Here is a 24866-nt window from a genome sequence, read left to right as displayed (position 1 = left end):
TCCGAAGGAACTGGCCCTTCGGTATATTATCCTTCCATCGTTGTAAATGACTACTTTTGTAATGTAAATATCGGTTTTGATCTACCTCCTTAACAAAAGTATTTGTTATAATGATGTCATTTTCGATCTTAAGTGCTATATCCAAAAAAGTGACCTGTGTGGGGTGGCAGTACCCCGTAAACTTCAAACCATAATTATTGCAATTCAAACTGGCAACAAATTCTTCTGCTGATTCAGTGCTCCCCTCCCAAATGAAAAATAAATCATCAATGAAACGGCCATAAAGAACCAGGCTCGCCCCGAGATCACTGGTCCACACATGTTGTTCCTCGAACCGCCCCATAAACAGGTTGGCGAAACTCGGAGCGAACCTGGTTCCCATGGCCGTCCCCCTAGTCTGTAAATAATATCGTTTATCAAAAATAAAATAATTATGTTCGAGTATAAATCTAATACTCTCCAAAATCAACCACCGCAATTCTTCCCCTATATTAGGGTCTCTTAACAGATAAAATGCCACTGCCTCAATCCCCAACTGGTGCTCAATGTTAGAATATAATGATTCTACATCACATGTGATAAAACAATAAGTTGACTGCCATTTAATATTTTTAATTAAATTTAAAAAAATGTGTAGTGTCCTTAATGTGTGATTTTAATTTGACAACATAACCCTGTAAAAAACTGTCTATAAAAAAAGATAAATTGCTGGTCAATGAATCTACCCCCGCAATAATGGGTCTTCCCGGGGGGTTAATTAAAGTTTTATGTACTTTTGGAAGACAATAATACGTGGGAATTACCGGATTATCAGAAAACAAAAAACATTGAGTTTCTCTGGATATAGCACCTAAATCCACTGCCCTATTTAGCAAGATTTTTAATTCCTTTTGAAACTGTGCGGTGGGATTGTGGGTCAGTCTTGAATACAGGTGGACGTTGTTTAATTGTCTATTGGCCTCCGCCAAGTACATCACTGTATCCATTACCACAATCCCACCGCCTTTATCAGCTTGTTTAATAGTCAAGGAGGGATCCCCCCTCAAGATTTTAAGTGCTGATCGTTCCTTAGTACTCAAATTATCCTTTAACGATTGTTTCTCTGATTTTTGGCACATCTCCCTAAATTGTTCTAATGTTGACTTATAGAAGCTCTCAATATAGGGCCCTCTATAAGTCAGCGGGTAAAACTCAGACTTATTTTTAAATCTGTTTGTCCCATTACCATCAAATATTTTAGTATAGTCCTCCTTATTCGACTCATTCGTTGATTCATCTGCCAAGGATTCTAATATATCAACCATTAATTGGTCATCCTGATCCAATATAATGGGATTACCTTCAATACCTTTTTTCTTCATATTTTTCATCGCGAAATATCGCTTTCTACTTAGCGTTCTGATATATCTATTAAGATCAACGAATAGATCGAATAAGTTGGGTTTTTGGGCGGGAGCAAAGTTTAAGCCCTTTTCAAGCAATCTCAGTTGATCTGGACCCAACTTTTTTGAGGACAAATTAAAAACCCCTTTTCCCTTCACTTTAATTTCATGTTTTTTACTTGACCTACTCTTTCTTCCTCTCTTTCCTCTGGCTCTTGTTCTCTTTGCCTTTTTCCGGACCACCCTGTTCCTTCGTACTTTCTTTGTGGACGGTTTTGGAATCTGTGGCTGTCCTCCAAAAAATTATTTGTGCCACCATGGGTGTTCGACTGTTGCCTATTCTTCCCTCCCATATCTACCCAATCATCCCTTCCAGAGTCTCTTCTACTCCACTTGGAATATGGGGCTGGGGATTTGACACTATTTTGTTGGAATAAATTATCATGCCTATTCCTATAGGTATTTGGTTCCCAATTCCCCTCATCCTGATTCCTAAAACTCCTGGAATCTCTCCGATCAATTGGGGTTCTTGGTCCCCTGTAATGACCTAATCTATGTTCAAGATTTTGTCTGGGTCCTAATTCCCTTTTAGAGGGTTTTTGGTCATAGATGTTGTCCCTCCTTCTATTGTAAGTGTGAACCTCTCCCTTTTGATAGTCTAATTTATCCCGATTTAGTTTGTTGTTTTTTCTGAAGACTAAGGTTTTTTCAAAATCCTCCACCTTACGATTTACTCTCAGATCTCTTTCATTGAATCCTTTGTCTTCAGAAAAAGATTTCAACAAATCCTGGGTCTTTTCAATTTCCTTCTGTATCACACTAACTTTGTCTTCCCTAAATCTGACAAGCAATTTCATAAGGTTTATGGAACAATTATCTAGTAATTTATTCCATTCCTCTGAAAACTGCTTGTCCTCTTTAAACGTAGAGGTCTTTAAAATCCTCAATCCCCTGGGTATCAAACCTTGATCTAAATATTTCTGTAAGGACACCTGGTCCCACCAGTGCCTTGTTTCCTCTATACATAGATTTTCTAGTCTATTGAATAAACCATGCATATCCTCCAAATTCTCATCCCTCTCCATAATTTGTATATCTTCCCCCCCTCTTAAATACACATTGCGTCTTTCCAATCGTTCAGCTATGCACTTAAGCGCTGCCATATCAATGGTTCCCCAAGTTACCTGCTGCCCGAGATGCAATTACCTAAGACAATCAAATCAAAGAATAAATGATACTGGATGTGTACACAACCGCCCACACACCAACCTTGTGTGGACAGAAGTATACACTCTCCGGCGCCAGTACCCGCTGGATCAAGGAGATTTTAGACAATGGCGGAGACTGCTGCTCCTGATACAGGGATAATTGCAATCCCTATATTGAACAAAAAAACACAAAAACTACCCACACAGGTGTGACCCTCTGTAGGAAATCAGTAGCGCTGTCCCCACCATTTATCGGAGATAATCAATAAATAATTAAAAAATGGCTAATTACTATTAAATTTTAAAACATATAAATCATATTTTATTAACATATATTGCTGCAGCAAAATTGACATACATAAAAATGCATATTGTGTATAGTGGATGCCTTTAATGTAAATGCTCCACATACACAAATGTATATACTTAATTACGTTTATTCTCTGAGGCTTGGATTTTAATAAGCTGACTTCAAAATGTCCACATAGATTAATGATAGACCAATGAGCTCGGCATTTACGGACACTGCTTGCATGAGTATGTCCTTAATTAATTAATGTCCCGAAAAAGATGTGTGCACACATATATCACTTTGAATGGATAGTTACCATGGGCGATAAGTTTTTCATTCACCTCTTTAGAACAGTCTGTTTAGGACCGTCCCAATTGGAAAGACTCCCTCTGCTGGTGCTTGTCCATTTACTGCAGAATATCTGGAGACAATATCCACGGGAATCCGTCCACAGTGCTCCGGCTCCCTCTGCTGGTGGCTAACCGCAATTGCAGGTGGACTGGCTGTTTTGTCGTAGCCAGAAGCCGGTGATCGTGTAAAACAAGCAGGAGGTGATAGTCACTGCCAGTAGGTCCTTCGAAAACACGTTTCTCCGCCTTCCCAGTGCGTTCAGCGGCTTCCTCAGTTCGAATGACCATCATCCCAATGAACACTTTATATAGCCCCACTTATTTGAAATTCCCGCGGCCATTCGCGCATGCGCACTCAAACGTGCGTTCCAAGCCTCAGTCTCATTACAAACTTTAAATAGACTCCAGCGGCCATTTTAGCTGGTTAAAACACACGATCCAAGCCTCATTATCACACCCGGAAGTTGCATCCATCGTTCTTATTAACAATATCAGAATCAAGCCTCGTTTTAAAACATAATTATCTACAACTTCATATTCAATTATACTGAACTCTAATGCAATTTGCTCAACAAGATTACGTCACTTAGTTTAATCATAATTAATTTATCATGATTACAAGTAATCCATGTCTTATTTGACAACATCAGTACAAATATGACCGTATTTAAGAACAATATTAATACTTGTCAACACATCCTATTTTATTAGCACAGGTGATAAATATATTAAATATACTGCTCAACAGTATCATTACTCGGAAATAAAAGGGGACTAATTTTGATTATAATTTGTACTTTATAATTTATAATTTAGATCCCCACACGCCATCTTGTGGTTCAAATACATAATTACACCCCTTCGTATTGTTATACATAATCCTGTTATCTCCATCTCCTTAATCCAGCATCATAAGGAACCATATCCTATCCCACCCCCCCATATATTATATGTCAAGAATGATATTTATAAAAATCAAATATTTATATTATAAATATTAAACATTTGAACTTAGATTTTATTTAACTCAACCGTATCATTCAGACCCTGCGGGATCAAGGTTTTTAGGCTAAAGATCCAGAAAGCCTCTTTCTTACATAACCTTTTATACCTATCACCTCCTCTACTGGTTACCGCCACTTGTTCAATTGCCATGATTTGTAGATTATCACTTTTCCCTCCATTGCATTCCAAAATATGGCGGTATAGGTAGGTGTTTCCTACTTTTTTATCTATCTGTCTTTTATGCTCCATGAACCTAACGTGAAGTGCCCGAGTGGTGCGCCCCACGTACTGTGCTCCACAACCACACTGTAAGACGTAGATAACATACATGGATCTACAATTCAGAAAACTTTTTATATTGAATTTCTCTCCCGATACAGATGAGACAAATTGTGTGGTTTTCTTTTTTGTGTGTTTGCATGTTGTACAGTTTAGTCTACCACACTTATGGAACCCTAATGGCGGTTTGGGTATCCATGTATCTATTTGTCCCCCTTGGGCATCTGGAGCCATGGATTTTTCCCCAGGTCTCCTAAAAAAACTTGGAGCTAGTGCGGACTTCAGACTATCTGACTTCCGAAATATTACCTGTTCACTAAGGACTACATTGGAGTTCAACATCTCATCCAACTTGAGAATAGAAAAGTTCTTCTTAATTATCCTCTTGATCTTGTATGCACTAGTATTATACTTAGTTACAAACATTGTTGTCCTATCCGTCATTTTGTTATTTTTCTTTCTAGTATTTTTGCTGGTGGTATCCAATAAATGGTCTCTTTCCATATTTTCCACCTCCTTCCAAGCCTGGTCAAGAACAGATATTGGATACCCCTGCGTAAGAAACGCCCCATAGAGAGATTCCATTTGTTCTCTTGCTCCTTCTTTGGTGGAACAATTCCTTTTTATCCGAAGGAACTGGCCCTTCGGTATATTATCCTTCCATCGTTGTAAATGACTACTTTTGTAATGTAAATATCGGTTTTGATCTACCTCCTTAACAAAAGTATTTGTTATAATGATGTCATTTTCGATCTTAATGTAATTATGTATTTGAACCACAAGATGGCGTGTGGGGATCTAAATTATAAATTATAAAGTACAAATTATAATCAAAATTAGTCCCCTTTTATTTCCGAGTAATGATACTGTTGAGCAGTATATTTAATATATTTATCACCTGTGCTAATAAAATAGGATGTGTTGACTAGTATTAATATTGTTCTTAAATACGGTCATATTTGTACTGATGTTGTCAAATAAGACATGGATTACTTGTAATCATGATAAATTAATTATGATTAAACTAAGTGACGTAATCTTGTTGAGCAAATTGCATTAGAGTTCAGTATAATTGAATATGAAGTTGTAGATAATTATGTTTTAAAACGAGGCTTGATTCTGATATTGTTAATAAGAACGATGGATGCAACTTCCGGGTGTGATAATGAGGCTTGGATCGTGTGTTTTAACCAGCTAAAATGGCCGCTGGAGTCTATTTAAAGTTTGTAATGAGACTGAGGCTTGGAACGCACGTTTGAGTGCGCATGCGCGAATGGCCGCGGGAATTTCAAATAAGTGGGGCTATATAAAGTGTTCATTGGGATGATGGTCATTCGAACTGAGGAAGCCGCTGAACGCACTGGGAAGGCGGAGAAACGCGTTTTCGAAGGACCTACTGGCAGTGACTATCACCTCCTGCTTGTTTTACACGATCACCGGCTTCTGGCTACGACAAAACAGCCAGTCCACCTGCAATTGCGGTTAGCCACCAGCAGAGGGAGCCGGAGCACTGTGGACGGATTCCCGTGGATATTGTCTCCAGATATTCTGCAGTAAATGGACAAGCACCAGCAGAGGGAGTCTTTCCAATTGGGACGGTCCTAAACAGACTGTTCTAAAGAGGTGAATGAAAAACTTATCGCCCATGGTAACTATCCATTCAAAGTGATATATGTGTGCACACATCTTTTTCGGGACATTAATTAATTAAGGACATACTCATGCAAGCAGTGTCCGTAAATGCCGAGCTCATTGGTCTATCATTAATCTATGTGGACATTTTGAAGTCAGCTTATTAAAATCCAAGCCTCAGAGAATAAACGTAATTAAGTATATACATTTGTGTATGTGGAGCATTTACATTAAAGGCATCCACTATACACAATATGCATTTTTATGTATGTCAATTTTGCTGCAGCAATATATGTTAATAAAATATGATTTATATGTTTTAAAATTTAATAGTAATTAGCCATTTTTTAATTATTTATTGATTATCTCCGATAAATGGTGGGGACAGCGCTACTGATTTCCTACAGAGGGTCACACCTGTGTGGGTAGTTTTTGTGTTTTTTTGATTTGGGATAGGGCTGGGGAGGGCCGCTGCTCAGGCACATCTCTGTCAAGTAAAGGAGATTCAACTGAGGCAGCACAAGGGAACTCTCATCTGGGGACAACAACTGCAGGGAGAACACATATTTTCAGATGAACATGGGGTGGCAGAAGGCTGCCTAATACTGAAGCACCCCCAAACAACAAACCAAATGCAACAACTAGTGCAAGCATTCCTGGGGGATGGCCTGCAGCAGATGGATTTGAATATGGTGATGTCATCCAAGCAGTGGGTCAAAGTTGGCTTCAACCCTCGTCTGCATATGAAAAGAGAAAAGGAGCGTGCAGGGCATGGAGGCCTTTTGTGGTGCTTGGATGACCCCTAGTTCGCATTAAGCACCCCCACCCTCCTTCGGTGTGGGGCTCATGTTGGCCATTCCCCAGCCCCTGAAGCATTCAAGCTGATTTCTTGCAGCAGCTGGGCACTGTAACAGCTCCAGAGCTGCTCTGTAAAGCAAGTAAAAGGGTGTGGGCCCTGCAGCACTACCCGTAGTTTGCATTGTGCATTGGGAGGCATAAAGTAAGCAGACGGGAGGAGAAGTCAGGATAGTGCACAAGGGTATAGAAGGGAGGGGCTCAAGAAAAAAGAAGTAGAACCAGACAGCAAACTAGGCTGGAGAGAGACCTGAGACAAAGAGATCTGAATTACATGAGAGCCGACCAGGGAAAACTCAAATTATGCAGTCAAGTTTCCCACATTTGGGGAAATCGCAGGGGCAGCACACCCAGAGTGCAATGGGTGAGCCTTGCCCTGGGAGAAGCAACTTCATGATCATAGTATCTCACCTGGCAACTAAGTAGGAGTTGGGCTAGAGCTGGGGAGGGTCGCTGCTCGGGCACCCCCCTGTCAAGTGAAGGAGATCCAACTGAGGCAGCACAAGGGAACTCTCGAAAGAAGAACAAGGCTAGAGGAAGATCTGAGACAAAGAAATCTGACTTTTACCAGAGCTGACCAGAGGAAAGCACAAACACAGTCCCCCACTACCACAAATAATGCAGTCGAGTTTCCCACATTTGGGGAAATCACAGGGGTCAGCATACCCAGAATGCAATGAATGAACCTAACCCTGGGAGAACAATCTTCATGACCATGGTATCTCCTATGCAAAATAAGTATGATTTGGGATAGGGCTGGGGAGGGCCGTTGCTCAGGCACATCTCTGTCAAGTAAGTTGCATTTGATTTGTTGTTTGGGGGTGCTTCAGTATTAGGCAGCCTTCTGCCCTACCATGTTCATCTGAAAATATGTGTTCTCCCTGCAGTTGTTGTCCCCAGATGAGAGTTCCCTTGTGCTGCCTCAGTTGAATCTCCTTTTGGAGAAGACCTCAATAAGATTGTAGCTGATCTGGCTACTGCTAAAACAGCTTGCCTACCTAGTATGACTCCTACCACGCAGAAGGCTAAAAGTACTTTTCTTGGCCCTTTCATCCTCCAGGTAAAGCGTACCCAAGGTCAGGCATACCCAAAGCAAGCTCATGTTTCCAGACCTGCCAAGCCCAGACTGAAGCAATCCTGGGCTGCCCATCAGCCTGCTTCCAAAACGGACAAGCCTGCCGCATGACGGTGCAGGCCTCCCTCTGGGGGATCCCAGGGTGGGGGGCCCGACTTCTAGGTTTGGCAAAGAAAGGTATAATTCTAAGCTAGAGAATTCTGTTTGGAGCTCACCTTGTACTTTGTGAAGAAATAATCAGCATTGTGGCTGAGCAGATACATGTAGTGTGTGGCTGCAAACTGCATGGATCTGCTGCGTTGTAATGCTGATTCTTTTTTTTTGCAAAGTACCAATAGCTTCATATAATGTTCACAATTTTTATGCAGGATCAAATAGCTCAATAGGTAGGGTGTTTGATTAGAATTCAACAGGTTATAGGTTTGAATCCTGGGTATGGTAGTTTGAGATGTGTTATTTAATAAAGTATGTTGTTCTGACTGCCGGCATCCTATCACCTGGGATATCATACTAAATAAATGGAGTTGATCAAATTTATTTTTTTTTAACTAGGGACAATTTCCAGATACTTCTCTTTATAACTGAGATTGCCCCCTGGAACTTCACATCAGTTGACAACTATGCATGAGTGGGCAGTGCTTGCCCTGGATCTGTCCACCCATTTATGTGCCGCCATAAAATAAAGCATGACTAACAGTTATCCTGGGCGTACACTACACAATTATCTGTCAGGCTATCTATCCAGTCTGGATGGATGGAATGAAAATCTGGTAATGTATAGGAGCAAATGTCAATTAACCATTTGCTCCCAAACACTAGAAAAGTGGTCAAAAATGGTCATTACACAAATTGGTTAAACCCAAAATTTAACCAATTTGTTTAGGGGACCATTTTTGTCCATTTTTTAGTGTTTGAGAGTAAATCGTTGATGGTCATTTGCTCACATAGATAACCGGATTTCTATTCCAACCAGCCAGTGTTGGAGAGATGGTCTGCCAGATTACATAATGCATACCAGAGCCATAACTAGACTTTTTGGTGCCCTGTGACAGAGAATTATATGCCCTCCCCCCCATTTTTGCAATATGGACAAAAGGCGCATGCCTTGTGGGGAAGGGGCATAACAAGATTGATCTCAGAGAAAGCACATGAGATATGAAGATATATCTAGTATACTTGACACTCAATGGTTTGTGGTATTGCAGGGGTGCCCTCCTTAAATGCATATACAGTCACACATGGCATGTTTGTGTAAATGGCATATCAGCAGTCAGCACTAACTGGTGACATGCCATTTGTACAAGTAAGCCATGTGTGACTAATATATAAACATACTTTATTAAATAACACCTCAAACTATCATACCCAGGATTCAAACCTATAACCTGTTAAAATCTAATCAAACACCCTACCCATTGAGCTACTTGATCCTGCATCTATTCTAACCTCCAAAAACAGATTCAGTTGCATTTTCCAGCGTGTTTTGTTTGCGCCTTTGCAAATGTCTTACATCGACAAACTTATTTAGTACTATTTTGCAAATAGGGTTACATTGTCGCAACATTGTGTTCCCTAATTGCTTGATTTTTTAAATGCAAAAATTGATAAAGACACCTGATAATTGCTCTGTGGAGTCTTCTTTTGTGTCTACTTCTTATCTACATTTAATTCCCTACCTATAATCAAGGCATTTTTAAATGCTGGGTGCTGCCAGAACGTGAGGCCTACCTAGTCTTTAGATCTGAATTTGAATGTACTTGTGAACTAACTTAATTTCCTACTTCTAAACTCATTCCTAAATTCACTACTTACATTAATCCTGTAGTTGGGCATTTTGAGCCTTCAATTGTGGGCATTGTTTTGTGTCCAGACCAGCAGCTGGTGGTGTGCATTTGCTGGAAAGGCATCGAAGACCTCCGATATGCTGCATCTCCTGATGTGTGTCTGCCTCAAGTGGCAGTCAGCAAATGCATGCTAGACACCCCAGCATGCCCTGCCTCAGTTTTAGCATACCTTAATAGCAAAACTGTGGCAGGGCATGCTGGGATGTGTAGTTTCACAGCAGCTGGAGGGCCACAGGATGAAGACCCATGTGCTAGAACCAAACCGCAGGTACATTGAATGCTAGCAAGCTGAACGTTTAAATCCTTTTTGTTCCGCAGCATTCCAATGTGGAAGATTCCATGGAACCAGAGATTATTCCATTGAGAAGGACATGCTGCCTGGATGACTGCACTGTGCAAATTAAATCACGGAGCCAGTTGGCTTGTGGGTGGCTCTGGTTACTGGGTGGTTAGGTGGGCGGTGTGTCGGAGGTGGAGCACATGCAAATGAAGGTGTATCATCCAGCTAGTGAGAGAGAAAACTCATGCAGGAGTGTGCCTGCTTGTCAGTGAGTTATGCACCTTGCCAGACGTCAAATCTACATGGAGCAACTGGAGGGGACAAGAGCAGGTTTGGAAAATATAGACAGAAGAGCATATATGCTGGCGCATTCTCCATGATTGTGTCAGCTTATGTTTTGGTGCACTGCACTTTCCTCCACTAAGTTTTAGCCATTTTGTTTAAACGCAAGTGTAGTTGCTTCTCGCTCTTTTGGCTGTGATATTGTATTGTGGTTGAAGAGTCTGCTGGAGGGATTGTTTTCTTCATTGGCGAGAGACTGAAGATATTCCAGGATGGAAGGCTTGGGAACACTATCCGTTTTTCAGTTGTGGAAGAGTTGAAAGACCGGATTGGACTACATTCTATAGTAAAGGGTATCTTTGTATTTATTAATCCTCCGTTTATATGTGTCTGTCTTTCAATAAAGCTTTGGGCTTGTGATTCCGTCACCCTCTTACACTCCACACCCATAGCCTTATTAACTATTGTATTGTTTAAATGTATAGTGCAGTTCATGATTTATAGTGTAGGCTGACCTGTGCTGTAGTTCTTGAACTGTACTATACCGACAGCATTTGTATTGTGTTTTGGCTGTGCTGCAACACAGTACTTATGTGTGTAATGTTTATGTATGTTTTATGGCTTCTTTATGTCAATAAAGACTGCTTTTTCAATCCAATATCTGAAAACAATCAATGTTTATCTTTGATGGCAATAGAAGTGGTATGATATTTGCTGCTTTTGAAAGGCAATATCTGATATGTCCCCTATCTGGGAACCATATATTAAATGGCTTTTCAGAAAAGGGAGATGGGAGAAGAGCTTTCAGTACTTGTAGGACCGATGCACATTTCCTATTCTAGCCTCCAAACACAGATTCAGTTGCATTTTCCAGCGTGTTTTGGATGCGCCTTTGCAAATGTCTTACATCGACAAACTTATTTAGTACTATTTTGCAAATAGGGTTACATTGTTGCAACATTGTGTTCCCTAATTGCTTGATTTTTTAAATGCAACAATTGATAAAAACACCTGATAACTGCTCTGCGGAGTCTTATTTTGTGTCTTCTTCTTATCTACATTTAATTCCGTACCTCTAATCAAGGCATTTTTAAATGCTGGCGGCTGCCAGGACGTGAGGCCTACCTAGACTTTAGATCTGAATTTGAATGTACTTGTGAACTAACTTAATTTCCTACTTCTAAATTCATTCCTAAATTCACTACTTACATGAATCCTGTAGTTGGGCATTTTGGGACTTCGATTGTGGGCATTGTTTTGTGTCCAGACCAGCAGCAGGTGGTGTGCATTTGCTGGAAAGGCATCGAAGACCTCCGATATGCTGCATCTCCTGATGTGTGTCTCCCTCAAGTGGCTGTCAGCAAATGCCTGCTAGACACCCCATTCCAAGCTGATTGTGACATCACGGAACATGCATCATAGAACAGGCATGCTAAAACATGGGTCTTCAACCTGCGACCCTCCAACTGCTGTGGAACTACACATCCCAGCATGCCCTGCCTTAGTTTTAGCATACCTTATAGCAAAACTGTGGCAGGGCATGCTGGGATGTGTAGTTTCACAGCAGCTGGAGGGCCACAGGATGAAGACCCATGTGCTAGAGCCAAGCCGCAGGTACATTGAATGCTAGCAAGCTGAATATTTAAATCCTTTTTGTTCCGCAGCATTCCAATGCGGAAGATTCCATGGAACCAGAGATCCTTCCATTGAGAAGGACATGCTGCCTGGATGACTACACTGTGCAAATTAAATCACGGAGCCAGTTGGTTTGTGGGTGGCTCTGGTGACTGGGTGGTTGGGTGGGTGGTGTGTCGGAGGTGGAGCACATGCAAATGATTGTGTATCATCCAGCTAGTGAGAGTGAAAACTCATGCAGGAGTGTGCCTGCTTGTCAGTGGGTTATGCACCTTGCCAGACGTTAAATCTACATAGAGCAGCTGGAGGGGACAAGAGCAGGTTTGCAAAATATAGATAGAAGAGCATATATGCTGGCGCATTCTCCATGATTGTGTCAGCTTATGTTTTGGTGCACTGCACTTTCCTCCACTAAGTTTTAGCCATTTTTGTTAAGCTCAAGTGTAGTTGCTTCTCGGCCTTTTGGCTGTGATCTTGTATTGTGGTTGAAGGGTCTGCTGGAGGGAGGGATTGCTTTCTTCATTGGCGAAAGACCAAAGATATTCCAGGATGGAAGGCTTGGGAACACTATCCGTTTTTCAATTGTGGAAGAGTTGAAAGACCGGATTGAACTACATTCTATAGTAAAGGATGTCTTTCTATGTATTAATCCTCCCCTTATATGTGTCAGTCTTTCAATAAAGCTTCGGGCTTGTGATTCCCTCACCCTCTTACACTCCACACCCATAGCCTTATTAACTGTTGTATTATTGTACAGTTTAAATGTATAGTGCAGTTCATGATTTATAGTGTAGGCTGGCCTGTGCTGTAGTTCTTGAACTGTACTATACCGTCAGCATTTCTATTGTGTTTTGGCTGTGCCGCAACGCGGGTACTTATGTGTGTAATGTTTATGTATGTTTTTTTGCTTCTTTATGTGCATCGGTCCTACAAGTACTGAAAGCTCTTCTCCCATCTCCCTTTTCTGAAAAGCCATTTAATATATGGTTCCCAGATAGGGGACATATCAGATATTGGATTTCAAAAGCATCAAATATCATACCACTTTTATTGCCATCAAAGATAAACATTGATTGTTTTCAGATATTGGCTTGAAAAAGCAGTCTTTATTGACATAAAAAAAAACATACATAAACATTGCACACATAAATACAGTGTTGCAGCACAGCCAAAACACAATACAAATGCTGACGGTATAGTACAGTTCAAGAACTACAGCACAGGCCAGTCTACACTATAAATCATGAACTGCACTATACATTTAAACTATACAATAATACAACAGTTAATAAGGCTATGGGTGTGGAGTGTAAGAGGGTGAGGGATTCACAAAACCGAAGCTTTATTGTAACACAGACACATATAAGGGGAGGGTCAATAAATAGAAAGATATCCTTTACTATAGAATGTAGTCCAATCCGACCTCTGTGCTCTTCCACAACTGAAAAACAGATAGTGTTCCCAAGCCTTCCATCCTGGAATATCTTTGGTCTTTCGCCAATGAAGAAAACAATCCCTCCCTCCAGCAGACCCTTCAACCACGATACAAGATCACAGCCAAAAGGCCGAGAAGAAACTACACTTGAGCTTAACAAAAATGGCTAAAACTTAGTGGAGGAAAGTGCAGTGCACCAAAACATAAGCTGACACAATCATGGAGAATGCGCCAGCATATATGCTCTTCTATCTATATTTTGCAAACCTGCTCTTGTCCCCTCCAGCTGCTCTATGTAGATTTAACGTCTGGCAAGGTGCATAACCCACTGACAAGCAGGCACACTCCTGCATGAGTTTTCTCTCTCACTAGCTGGATGATACACAATCATTTGCATGCGCTCCACTTCCGACACACCACCCACCCAACCACCCAGTCACCAGAGCCACCCACAAGCCAACTGGCTCCGTGATTTAATTTGCACAGTGTAGTCATCCAGGCAGCATGTCCTTCTCAATGGAAGGATCTCTGGTTCCATGGAATCTTCCGCATTGGAATGCTGCGGAACAAAAAGGATTTAAATATTCAGCTTGCTAGCATTCAATGTACCTGCGGCTTGGCTCTAGCACATGGGTCTTCATCCTGTGGCCCTCCAGCTGCTGTGAAACTACACATCCCAGCATGCCCTGCCACAGTTTTGCTATTAAGGTATGCTAAAACTGAGGCAGGGCATGCTGGGATGTATAGTTCCACAGCAGCTGGAGGGTCGCAGGTTGAAGACCCATGTTTTAGCATGCCTGTTCTATGATGCATGTTCCATGATGTCACAATCAGCTTGGAATGGGGTGTCTAGCAGGCATTTGCTGACAGCCACTTGAGGGAGACACACATCAGGAGATGCAGCATATCGGAGGTCTTCGATGCCTTTCCAGCAAATGCACACCACCTGCTGCTGGTCTGGACACAAAACAATGCCCACAATCGAAGTCCCAAAATGCCCAACTACAGGATTCATGTAAGTAGTGAATTTAGGAATGAATTTAGAAGTAGGAAATTAAGTTAGTTCACAAGTACATTCAAATTCAGATCTAAAGACTAAACACAAAACACAAAATAAGACTCCACAGAGCAATTATCAGGTGTCTTTATCAATTGTTGCATTTAAAAAATCAAGCAATTAGGGAACACAATGTTGCGACAATGTAACCCTATTTGCAAAATAGTACTAAATAAGTTTGTCGATGTAAGACATTTGCAAAGGCGCAAACAAAACACGCTGGAAAATGCAACTGAATCTGTTTTTGGAGGTTAGAAAAGATGTAGGATCAAGTAGCTCCATGGGTAGGGTGTTTGATTAAAATTCAACAGGTTATAGGTTTGAATCCTGGGTATGATAGTTTGAGGTGTTATTTAATAAAGCATGTTTATATATTAGTCACACATGGCTTACTTGTACAAATGGCATGTCACCAGTTAGTGCTGACTGCTGATATGCCATTTGCACTAAAACAAATGAAAATGGTAAAAGTTATTGTACTTTAAGTAAAAATAAAAGAGCAAAAATATCAATCCCAGTTTTGGATTACTTGAATTAACAAAAAAAAACGCATATAGCAGAGGATAGTTTCAATCTGCTTACCTCTGGGCTATGGACCCAGCATGCTTCCATTACAGTACTCTGCTGCACATGTAATTGCAAGAGATCCTGAAGCACTCACTCATCATGGGAAAGTACCAATGTGTTTCTTCATTGGTTGATGGAAGAAACATCTTACAAAAACTCTCCAGATTATTGACTATTTAAAGTTTTTCTAGTAAACGTTCTAGATGAATGCTTATTAGCCTTTGTCAGTATGTACTTTTGCAAAGTGTCGCTGTGGCGCAATCAGTTAGTGTGTATGGCTATTAACCAAAAGGTTGGTGGTTCAATCCCACCCAGGGATGTAATTGACCTTGTTATCAGATTTTGGTGATCTTTAAGTAGACAAGTCAAAATTTCAAAAACCCCTGTTATGGTGTAGGGTACCTGGCCTTCTCTGATGTAATCAGAGTTAGATTTGATTCAGTGATTTTATAAAAACAGCTAGGAAGCACAATTTAGCAGTGGTTTGCAGAGAAAAAGAAATATGCTGGCAAAAAAATCCAATTGAGTGATTAAACAGCTCTTCATTTTCTGGCTTTATTTTTATGCTAACAAATTTGTTCTCTGAAAAGTGTCCACAAAGCCAAGTATCTGATTAACATCTTTGTAGGGATGGTTTTTCACCTATTACTAAATTAAACTTGCTTCATTGGAAAGGCAGCAAGATGCATCCTCATTTCAATATCTACTGAAATAATACAGGTTGACACCAGGAAACATTAACGCCACTGCATCCTTGCTGCTTTCTCATGTGGAAGTCTGTTTAATGTGAAAACAAGGTGATATCTAATTAGCACACAGGTAAGGAATTAAGAAAATCTTTATTTAAGGGTGAAGATGTTTCTCACAAAATCGTTGCCCCAATGCATCATTGAAATTCAAGCTGGAAAGATGATTTTAATATATCACTTGTACATTTTGTATTGCTCTTCTGGTGACAATGTAGTTTGTTTTTGTCAATTACCATTTTAATAATAGGGTAAAGAAAATTAAGTGGATTTTTGAAAGAAAACAATACTGTCAATATACTATTAAAACAAATTAAAATGGTAAAAGTTATTGTACTTTAAGTAAAAATAAAAGAGCAAAAATATCAATCCCAGTTTTGGATTACTTTAATTATCAAAAAAAAATGCATATAGCAGAGGATAGTTTCAATCTGCCTACCTCTGGGTTAAGGGGCCCAGCATGCTTCAATTGCAGTACTCTGCTGCACATGTAAGTGCAAGAGATCCTGAAGCACTCACTCATCATGGGAAAGTACCAATGCGTTTCTTCATTGGTTGATGGAAGAAACATCTTACAAAACTCTCCAGATTATTGACTTTTTAAAGTTTTCTAGGAAACGTTCTAGATGAATGCTTATTAGCCTTTGTCAGTATGTACTTTTGCAAAGTGTCTCTGTGGTGCAATCGGTTAGTGTGTTTGGTTATTAACCAAAGGGTTGGTGGTTCAATCCCACCCAGGGATGTTATTGACCTTGTCATCAGATTTTGGTGATCTTTAAGTAGACAAGTCAAAATTTCAAACCCCCTCTTATGGTGTAGGGTACCTGGCCTACTCTGATGTAATCAGAGTTAGATTTGATTAAGTGATTTTATCAAAAAACAGCTAGGAAGCACAATTTAGCAGTGGGTTGCAGAGAAAATGAAATATGCTGGCAGAAAAATCCAATTGAGTGATTAAACAGCTCTTCATTTTCTGGCTTTATTTTTATGCTAACTAATTTGTTCTCTGAAAAGTGTCCACAAAGCCAAGTATCGGATTAACATCTTTGTAGGGATGGTTTTTCACCTATTACTAAATTAAACTTGCTTCATTGGAAAGGCAGCAAGATGCATCCTCATTTCAATATCTACTGAAATAATACAGGTTGACACCAGGAAACATTAACGCCACTGCATCCTTGCTGCTTTCTCATGTGGAAGTCTGTTTAATGTGAAAACAAGGTGATATCTAATTAGCACACAGGTAAGGAATTAAGAAAATCTTTATTTAAGGGTAAGATGTTTCTCACAAAATCGTTGCCCCAATGCATCATTGAAATTCAAGCTGGAAAGATGATTTTAATATATCACTTGTACATTTTGTATTGCTCTTCTGGTGACAATGTAGTTTGTTTTTGTCAATTACCATTTTAATAATCGGGTAAAGAAAATTAAGTGGATTTTTGAAAGAAAACAATACTGTCTATATACTATTAAAACAAATTAAAAAGGTAAAAGTTATTGTACTTTAAGTAAAATAAAAAGAGCAAAAATATCAATCCCAGTTTTGGATTACTTTAATTAACAAAAAAAAATGCATATAGCAGAGGATAATTTCAATCTGCCTACCTCTGGGTTATGGACCCAGCATGCTTCCATTACAGTACTCTGCTGCACATGTAAGTGCAAGAGATCCTGAAGCACTCACTCATCATGGGAAAGTACCAATGTGTTTCTTCATTGGTTGATGGAAGAAACATCTTACAAAAACTCTCCAGATTATTGACTATTTAAAGTTTTTCTAGGAAACGTTCTAGATGAATGCTTATTAGCCTTTGTCAGTATGTACTTTTGCAAAGTGTCGCTGTAGCGCAATCAGTTAGTGTGTACGGCTATTAACCAAAAAGTTGGTGGTTCAATCCCACCCAGGGACGTAATTGACCTTGTGATCAGATTTTGGTGATATTTAAGTAGACAAGTCAAAATTTCAAACCCTCTCTTATGGTGTAGGGTACCTGGCCTACTCTGATGTAATCAGAGTTAGATTTGATTAAGTGATTTTATAAAAAAAACAGCTAGGAAGCACAATTTAGCAGTGGGTTGCAGAGAAAAAGAAATATGCTGGCAGAAAAATCCAATTGAGTGATTAAACAGCTCTTCATTTTCTGACTTTATTTTTATGCTAACAAATTTGTTCTCTGAAAAGAGTCCACAAAGACAAGTATCTGATTAACACCTTTGTAGGGATGGTTTTTCACCTATTACTAAATTAAAAATGCTTCATTGGAAAGGCAGCAAGATGCATCCTCATTTCAAGATCTACTGAAATAATACAGGTTGACACCAGGAAACATTAACGCCACTGCATCCTTGCTGCTTTCTCATGTGGAAGTCTGTTTAATGTGAAAACAAGGTGATATCTAATTAGCACACAGGTAAGGAATTAAGAAATTCTTTATTTAATGGTAAGATGTTTCTCACAAAATCGTTGCCCCAATGCATCATTGAAATTCAAGCTGGAAAGATGATTTTAATATATCACTTGTACATTTTGTATTGCTCTTCTGGTGACAATGTAGTTTGTTTTTGTCAATTACCATTTTAATAATCGGGTAAAGAAAATTAAGTGGATTTTTGAAAGAAAACAATACTGTCTATATACTATTAAAACAAATTAAAAAGGTAAAAGTTATTGTACTTTAAGTAAAATAAAAAGAGCAAAAATATCAATCCCAGTTTTGGATTACTTTAATTAACAAAAAAAAATGCATATAGCAGAGGATAATTTCAATCTGCCTACCTCTGGGCTATGGACCCAGCATGCTTCCATTACAGTACTCTGCTGCACATGTAAGTGCAAGAGATCCTGAAGCACTCACTCATCATGGGAAAGTACCAATGTGTTTCTTCATTGGTTGATGGAAGAGACATCTTACAAAAACTCTCCAGATTATTGACTATTTAAAGTTTTTCTAGGAAACGTTCTAGATGAATGCTTATTAGCCTTTGTCAGTATGTACTTTTGCAAAGTGTCGCTGTAGCGCAATCAGTTAGTGTGTACGGCTATTAACCAAAAAGTTGGTGGTTCAATCCCACCCAGGGACGTAATTGATCTTGTGATCAGATTTTGGTGATATTTAAGTAGACAAGTCAAAATTTCAAACCCTCTCTTATGGTGTAGGGTACCTGGCCTACTCTGATGTAATCAGAGTTAGATTTGATTAAGTGATTTTATAAAAAAAAACAGCTAGGAAGCACAATTTAGCAGTGGGTTGCAGAGAAAAAGAAATATGCTGGCAGAAAAATCCAATTGAGTGATTAAACAGCTCTTCATTTTCTGGCTTTATTTTTATGCTAACAAATTTGTTCTCTGAAAAGAGTCCACAAAGCCAAGTATCTGATTAACACCTTTGTAGGGATGGTTTTTCACCTATTACTAAATTAAACATGCTTCATTGGAAAGGCAGCAAGATGCATCCTCATTTCAATATCTACTGAAATAATACAGGTTGACACCAGGAAACATTAACGCCACTGCATCCTTGCTGCTTTCTCATGTGGAAGTCTGTTTAATGTGAAAACAAGGTGATATCTAATTAGCACACAGGTAAGGAATTAAGAAAATCTTTATTTAAGGGTGAAGAGGTTTCTCACAAAATCGTTGCCCCAATGCATCATTGAAATTCAAGCTGGAAAGATGATTTTAATATATCACTTGTACATTTTGTATTGCTCTTCTGGTGACAATGTAGTTTGTTTTTGTCAATTACCATTTGAATAATAGGGTAAAGAAAATTAAGTGGATTTTTGAAAGAAAACAATACTGTCAATATACTATTAAAACAAATTAAAATAATAAAAGTTATTGTACTTTAAGTAAAAATAAAAGAGCAAAAATATCAATCCCAGTTTTGGATTACTTTAATTAACAAAAAAAAATGCATATAGCAGAGGATAGTTTCAATCTGCCTACCTCTGGGTTATGGGCCCAGCATGCTTCCATTGCAGTACTCTGCTGCACATGTAAGTGCAAGAGATCCTGAAGCACTCACTCATCATGGGAAAGTACCAATGTGTTTCTTCATTGGTTGATGGAAGAAACATCTTACAAAAACTCTCCAGATTATTGACTTTTTAAAGTTTTTCTAGGAAACGTTCTAGATGAATGCTTATTAGCCTTTGTCAGTATATACTTTTGCAATGTGTCTCTGTGGCGCAATCAGTTAGCGTGTTCGGTTATTAACCAAAAGGTTGGTGGTTCAATCCTACCCAGGGACGTAATTTACCTTGTTATCAGATTTTGGTGATCTTTAAGTAGACAAGTCAAAATTTCAAACCCCCTCTTATGGTGTAGGGTACCTGGCCTTCTCTGATGTAATCAGAGTTAGATTTGATTAAGTGATTTTATAAAAGAACAGCTAGGAAGCACAACTTAGCAGTGGGTTGCAGAGAAAAAGAAATACGCTTGCAGAAAAATCCAATTGAGTGATTAAACAGCTCTTCATTTTCTGGCTTTATTTTTATGCTAACAAATTTGTTCTCTGAAAAGTGTCCACAAAGCCAAGTATCTGATTAACACCTTTGTAGGGATGGTTTTTCACCTATTACTAAATTAAACTTGCTTCATTGGAAAGGCAGCAAGTGATGTCATCCAAGCAGTGGGTCAAAGTTGGCTTCAACCCTCGTCTGCTTATGAAAAGAGAAAAGGGATATGCAGGGCATGGCGGCCTTTTGCGACGCTTGGATGACCCCTAGTTCGCATTAAACACCCCCACCCTCCTTCGGTGTGGGGCTCATGTTGGCCATGCCCCAGCCCCTGAAGCATTCAAGCTGATTTCTTGCAGCAGCTGGGTACTGTAACAGCTCCAGAGCTGCTCTGTAAGGCAAGTAAAAGGGTGTGGGCCCTGCAGCACTACCTGTAGTTTGCATTGTGCATTGGAAGGCACAAAGTAAGCAGACGGGAGGAGAAGTCAGGATAGTTCACAAGGTTATAGAAGGGAGGGGCTCAAGAAAAGAGAAGTGGAAACAGACAGCATACTAGGCTGGAGAGAGACCTGAGACAAAGAGATCTGAATTATACGAGAGCCGTCCAGGGGAAACACAAATTATGCAGTCAAGTTTCCCACATTTGGGGAAATCGCAAGGGACAGCACTCCCAGAGTGCAATGGGTGAGCCTTGCCCTGGGAGAAGCACCTTCATGATCATAGTATCTCACCTGGCAGGTTAGTAGGAGTTGGGCTAGAGCTGGGGAGGGTCGCTGCTCGGGCACTACCTTTCAAGTGAAGGAGATCCAACTGAGGCAGCACAAGGGAACTCTCAAAAGAAGAACAAGGCTAGAGGAAGATCTGAGACAAAGAAATCTGACTTTTACCAGAGCTGACCAGAGGAAAGCACAAACACAGTCCACCACTACCACAAATAATGCAGTCGAGTTTCCCACATTTGGGGAAATCACAGGGGTCAGCATACCCAGAATGCAATGAATGAACCTCACCCTGGGAGAACAATCTTCATGACAATAGTATCTCCTATGCAAAATAAGTATGATTTGGGATAGGGCTGGGGAGGGCCGCTGCTCAGGCACATCTCTGTCAAGTAAAGGAGATTCAACTGAGGCAGCACAAGGGAACTCTCATCTGGGGACAACAACTGCAGGGAGAACACATATTTTCAGATGAACATGGGGTGGCAGAAGGCTGCCTAATACTGAAGCACCCCCAAACAACAAACCAAATGCAACAACTAGTGCAAGCATTCCTGGGGGATGGCCTGCAGCAGATGGATTTGAATATGGTGATGTCATCCAAGCAGTGGGTCAAAGTTGGCTTCAACCCTCGTCTGCATATGAAAAGAGAAAAGGAGCGTGCAGGGCATGGAGGCCTTTTGTGGTGCTTGGATGACCCCTAGTTCGCATAAAGCACCCCCACCCTCCTTCGGTGTGGGGCTCATGTTGGCCATTCCCCAGCCCCTGAAGCATTCAAGCTGATTTCTTGCTGCAGCTGGGCACTGTAACAGCTCCAGAGCTGCTCTGTAAAGCAAGTAAAAGGGTGTGGGCCCTGCAGCACTACCCGTAGTTTGCATTGTGCATTGGGAGGCACAAAGTAAGCAGACGGGAGGAGAAGTCAGGATAGTGCACAAGGGTATAGAAGGGAGGGGCTCAAGAAAAAAGAAGTGGAACCAGACAGCAAACTAGGCTGGAGAGAGACCTGAGACAAAGAGATCTGAATTACATGAGAGCTGACCAGGGAAAACTCAAATTATGCAGTCAAGTTTCCCACATTTGGGGAAATCGCAGGGGCAGCACACCCAGAGTGCAATGGGTGAGCCTTGCCCTGGGAGAAGCACCTTCATGATCATAGTATCTCACCTGGCAGGTAAGTAGGAGTTGGGCTAGAGCTGGGGAGGGTCGCTGCTCGGGCACCCCCCTGTCAAGTGAAGGAGATCCAACTGAGGCAGCACAAGGGAACTCTCGAAAGAAGAACAAGGCTAGAGGAAGATCTGAAACAAAGAAATCTGACTTTTACCAGAGCTGACCAGAGGAAAGCACAAACACAGTCCCCCACTACCACAAATAATGCAGTCGAGTTTCCCACATTTGGGGAAATCACAGGGGTCAGCATACCCAGAATGCAATGAATGAACCTCACCCTGGGAGAACAATCTTCATGACCATGGTATCTCCTATGCAAAATAAGTATGATTTGGGATAGGGCTGGGGAGGGCCGTTGCTCAGGCACATCTCTGTCAAGTAAGTTGCATTTGATTTGTTGTTTGGGGGTGCTTCAGTATTAGGCAGCCTTCTGCCCTACCATGTTCATCTGAAAATATGTGTTCTCCCTGCAGTTGTTGTCCCCAGATGAGAGTTCCCTTGTGCTGCCTCAGTTGAATCTCCTTTTGGAGAAGACCTCAATAAGATTGTAGCTGATCTGGCTACTGCTAAAACAGCTTGCCTACCTAGTATGACTCCTACCACGCAGAAGGCTAAAAGTACTTTTCTTGGCCCTTTCATCCTCCAGGTAAAGCGTACCCAAGGTCAGGCATAACCAAAGCAAGCTCATGTTTCCAGACCTGCCAAGCCCAGACTGAAGCAATCCTGGGCTGCCCATCAGCCTGCTTCCAAAACGGACAAGCCTGCCGCATGACGGTGCAGGCCTCCCTCTGGGGGATCCCAGGGTGGGGGGCCCGACTTCTAGGTTTGGCAAAGAAAGGTATAATTCTAAGCTAGAGAATTCTGTTTGGAGCTCACCTTGTACTTTGTGAAGAAATAATCAGCATTGTGGCTGAGCAGATACATGTAGTGTGTGGCTGCAAACTGCATGGATCTGCTGCGTTGTAATGCTGATTCTTTTTTTTTGCAAAGTACCAATAGCTTCATATAATGTTCACAATTTTTATGCAGGATCAAATAGCTCAATAGGTAGGGTGTTTGATTAGAATTCAACAGGTTATAGGTTTGAATCCTGGGTATGGTAGTTTGAGATGTGTTATTTAATAAAGTATGTTGTTCTGACTGCCGGCATCCTATCACCTGGGATATCATACTAAATAAATGGAGTTGATAAAAAATTTTTTTTTTTTTTTAACTAGGGACAATTTCCAGATACTTCTCTTTATAACTGAGATTGCCCCCTGGAACTTCACATCAGTTGACAACTATGCATGAGTGGGCAGTGCTTGCCCTGGATCTGTCCACCCATTTATGTGCCGCCATAAAATAAAGCATGACTAACAGTTATCCTGGGCGTACACTACACAATTATCTGTCAGGCTATCTATCCAGTCTGGATGGATGGAATGAAAATCTGGTAATGTATAGGAGCAAATGTCAATTAACCATTTGCTCCCAAACACTAGAAAAGTGGTCAAAAATGGTCATTACACAAATTGGTTAAACCCAAAATTTAACCAATTTGTTTAGGGGACCATTTTTGTCCATTTTTTAGTGTTTGAGAGTAAATCGTTGATGGTCATTTGCTCACATAGATAACCGGATTTCTATTCCAACCAGCCAGTGTTGGAGAGATGGTCTGCCAGATTACATAATGCATACCAGAGCCATAACTAGACTTTTTGGTGCCCTGTGACAGAGAATTATATGCCCTCCCCCCCCATTTTTGCAATATGGACAAAAGGCGCATGCCTTGTGGGGAAGGGGCATAACAAGATTGGTCTCAGAGAAAGCACATGAGATATGAAGATATATCTAGTATACTTGACACTCAATGGTTTGTGGTATTGCAGGGGTGCCCTCCTTAAATGCATATACAGTCACACATGGCATGTTTGTGTAAATGGCATATCAGCAGTCAGCACTAACTGGTGACATGCCATTTGTACAAGTAAGCCATGTGTGACTAATATATAAACATACTTTATTAAATAACACCTCAAACTATCATACCCAGGATTCAAACCTATAACCTGTTAAATTCTAATCAAACACCCTACCCATTGAGCTACTTGATCCTGCATCTATTCTAACCTCCAATAACAGATTCAGTTGCATTTTCCAGCGTGTTTTGTTTGCGCCTTTGCAAATGTCTTACATCGACAAACTAATTTAGTACTATTTTGCAAATAGGGTTACATTGTCGCAACATTGTGTTCCCTAATTGCTTGATTTTTTAAATGCAAAAATTGATAAAGACACCTGATAATTGCTCTGTGGAGTCTTCTTTTGTGTCTACTTCTTATCTACATTTAATTCCCTACCTATAATCAAGGCATTTTTAAATGCTGGGTGCTGCCAGGACGTGAGGCCTACCTAGTCTTTAGATCTGAATTTGAATGTACTTGTGAACTAACTTAATTTCCTACTTCTAAATTCATTCCTAAATTCACTACTTACATTAATCCTGTAGTTGGGCATTTTGAGCCTTCAATTGTGGGCATTGTTTTGTGTCCAGACCAGCAGCTGGTGGTGTGCATTTGCTGGAAAGGCATCGAAGACCTCCGATATGCT

The 24866-nt window shown here is 40.4% G+C and overlaps 6 non-coding genes across 6 annotated transcripts; all 6 read right to left on the bottom strand.

Annotated features, from left to right (window-relative positions):
* Positions 1 to 7266: 7266 nt before the first annotated feature.
* On the bottom strand, positions 7267 to 7429 carry LOC135013591 (U1 spliceosomal RNA). The gene has a single exon (XR_010212252.1). It is a non-coding gene; the product is annotated as a U1 spliceosomal RNA (small nuclear RNA).
* Positions 7430 to 7581: 152 nt separating this feature from the next.
* On the bottom strand, positions 7582 to 7745 carry LOC135013335 (U1 spliceosomal RNA). Its single transcript, XR_010212014.1, has one exon. It is a non-coding gene; the product is annotated as a U1 spliceosomal RNA (small nuclear RNA).
* A 13225-nt stretch (positions 7746 to 20970) lies between these two features.
* Positions 20971 to 21134, bottom strand: LOC135013494 (U1 spliceosomal RNA). Its single transcript, XR_010212167.1, has one exon. It is a non-coding gene; the product is annotated as a U1 spliceosomal RNA (small nuclear RNA).
* A 151-nt stretch (positions 21135 to 21285) lies between these two features.
* On the bottom strand, positions 21286 to 21449 carry LOC135013358 (U1 spliceosomal RNA). The gene has a single exon (XR_010212037.1). It is a non-coding gene; the product is annotated as a U1 spliceosomal RNA (small nuclear RNA).
* A 674-nt stretch (positions 21450 to 22123) lies between these two features.
* Positions 22124 to 22286, bottom strand: LOC135013488 (U1 spliceosomal RNA). Its single transcript, XR_010212161.1, has one exon. It is a non-coding gene; the product is annotated as a U1 spliceosomal RNA (small nuclear RNA).
* Positions 22287 to 22438: 152 nt separating this feature from the next.
* On the bottom strand, positions 22439 to 22602 carry LOC135013425 (U1 spliceosomal RNA). The gene has a single exon (XR_010212100.1). It is a non-coding gene; the product is annotated as a U1 spliceosomal RNA (small nuclear RNA).
* Positions 22603 to 24866: the final 2264 nt, after the last annotated feature.

The sequence above is a fragment of the Pseudophryne corroboree genome, unplaced genomic scaffold (genome assembly GCF_028390025.1).
Source record: "Pseudophryne corroboree isolate aPseCor3 unplaced genomic scaffold, aPseCor3.hap2 scaffold_271, whole genome shotgun sequence".
Classification (NCBI taxonomy): Eukaryota; Metazoa; Chordata; class Amphibia; order Anura; family Myobatrachidae; genus Pseudophryne; species Pseudophryne corroboree.
The sequence above is the reverse complement of the archived record's forward strand: the minus strand, read 5'-3'. Positions and strand labels throughout refer to the sequence as shown.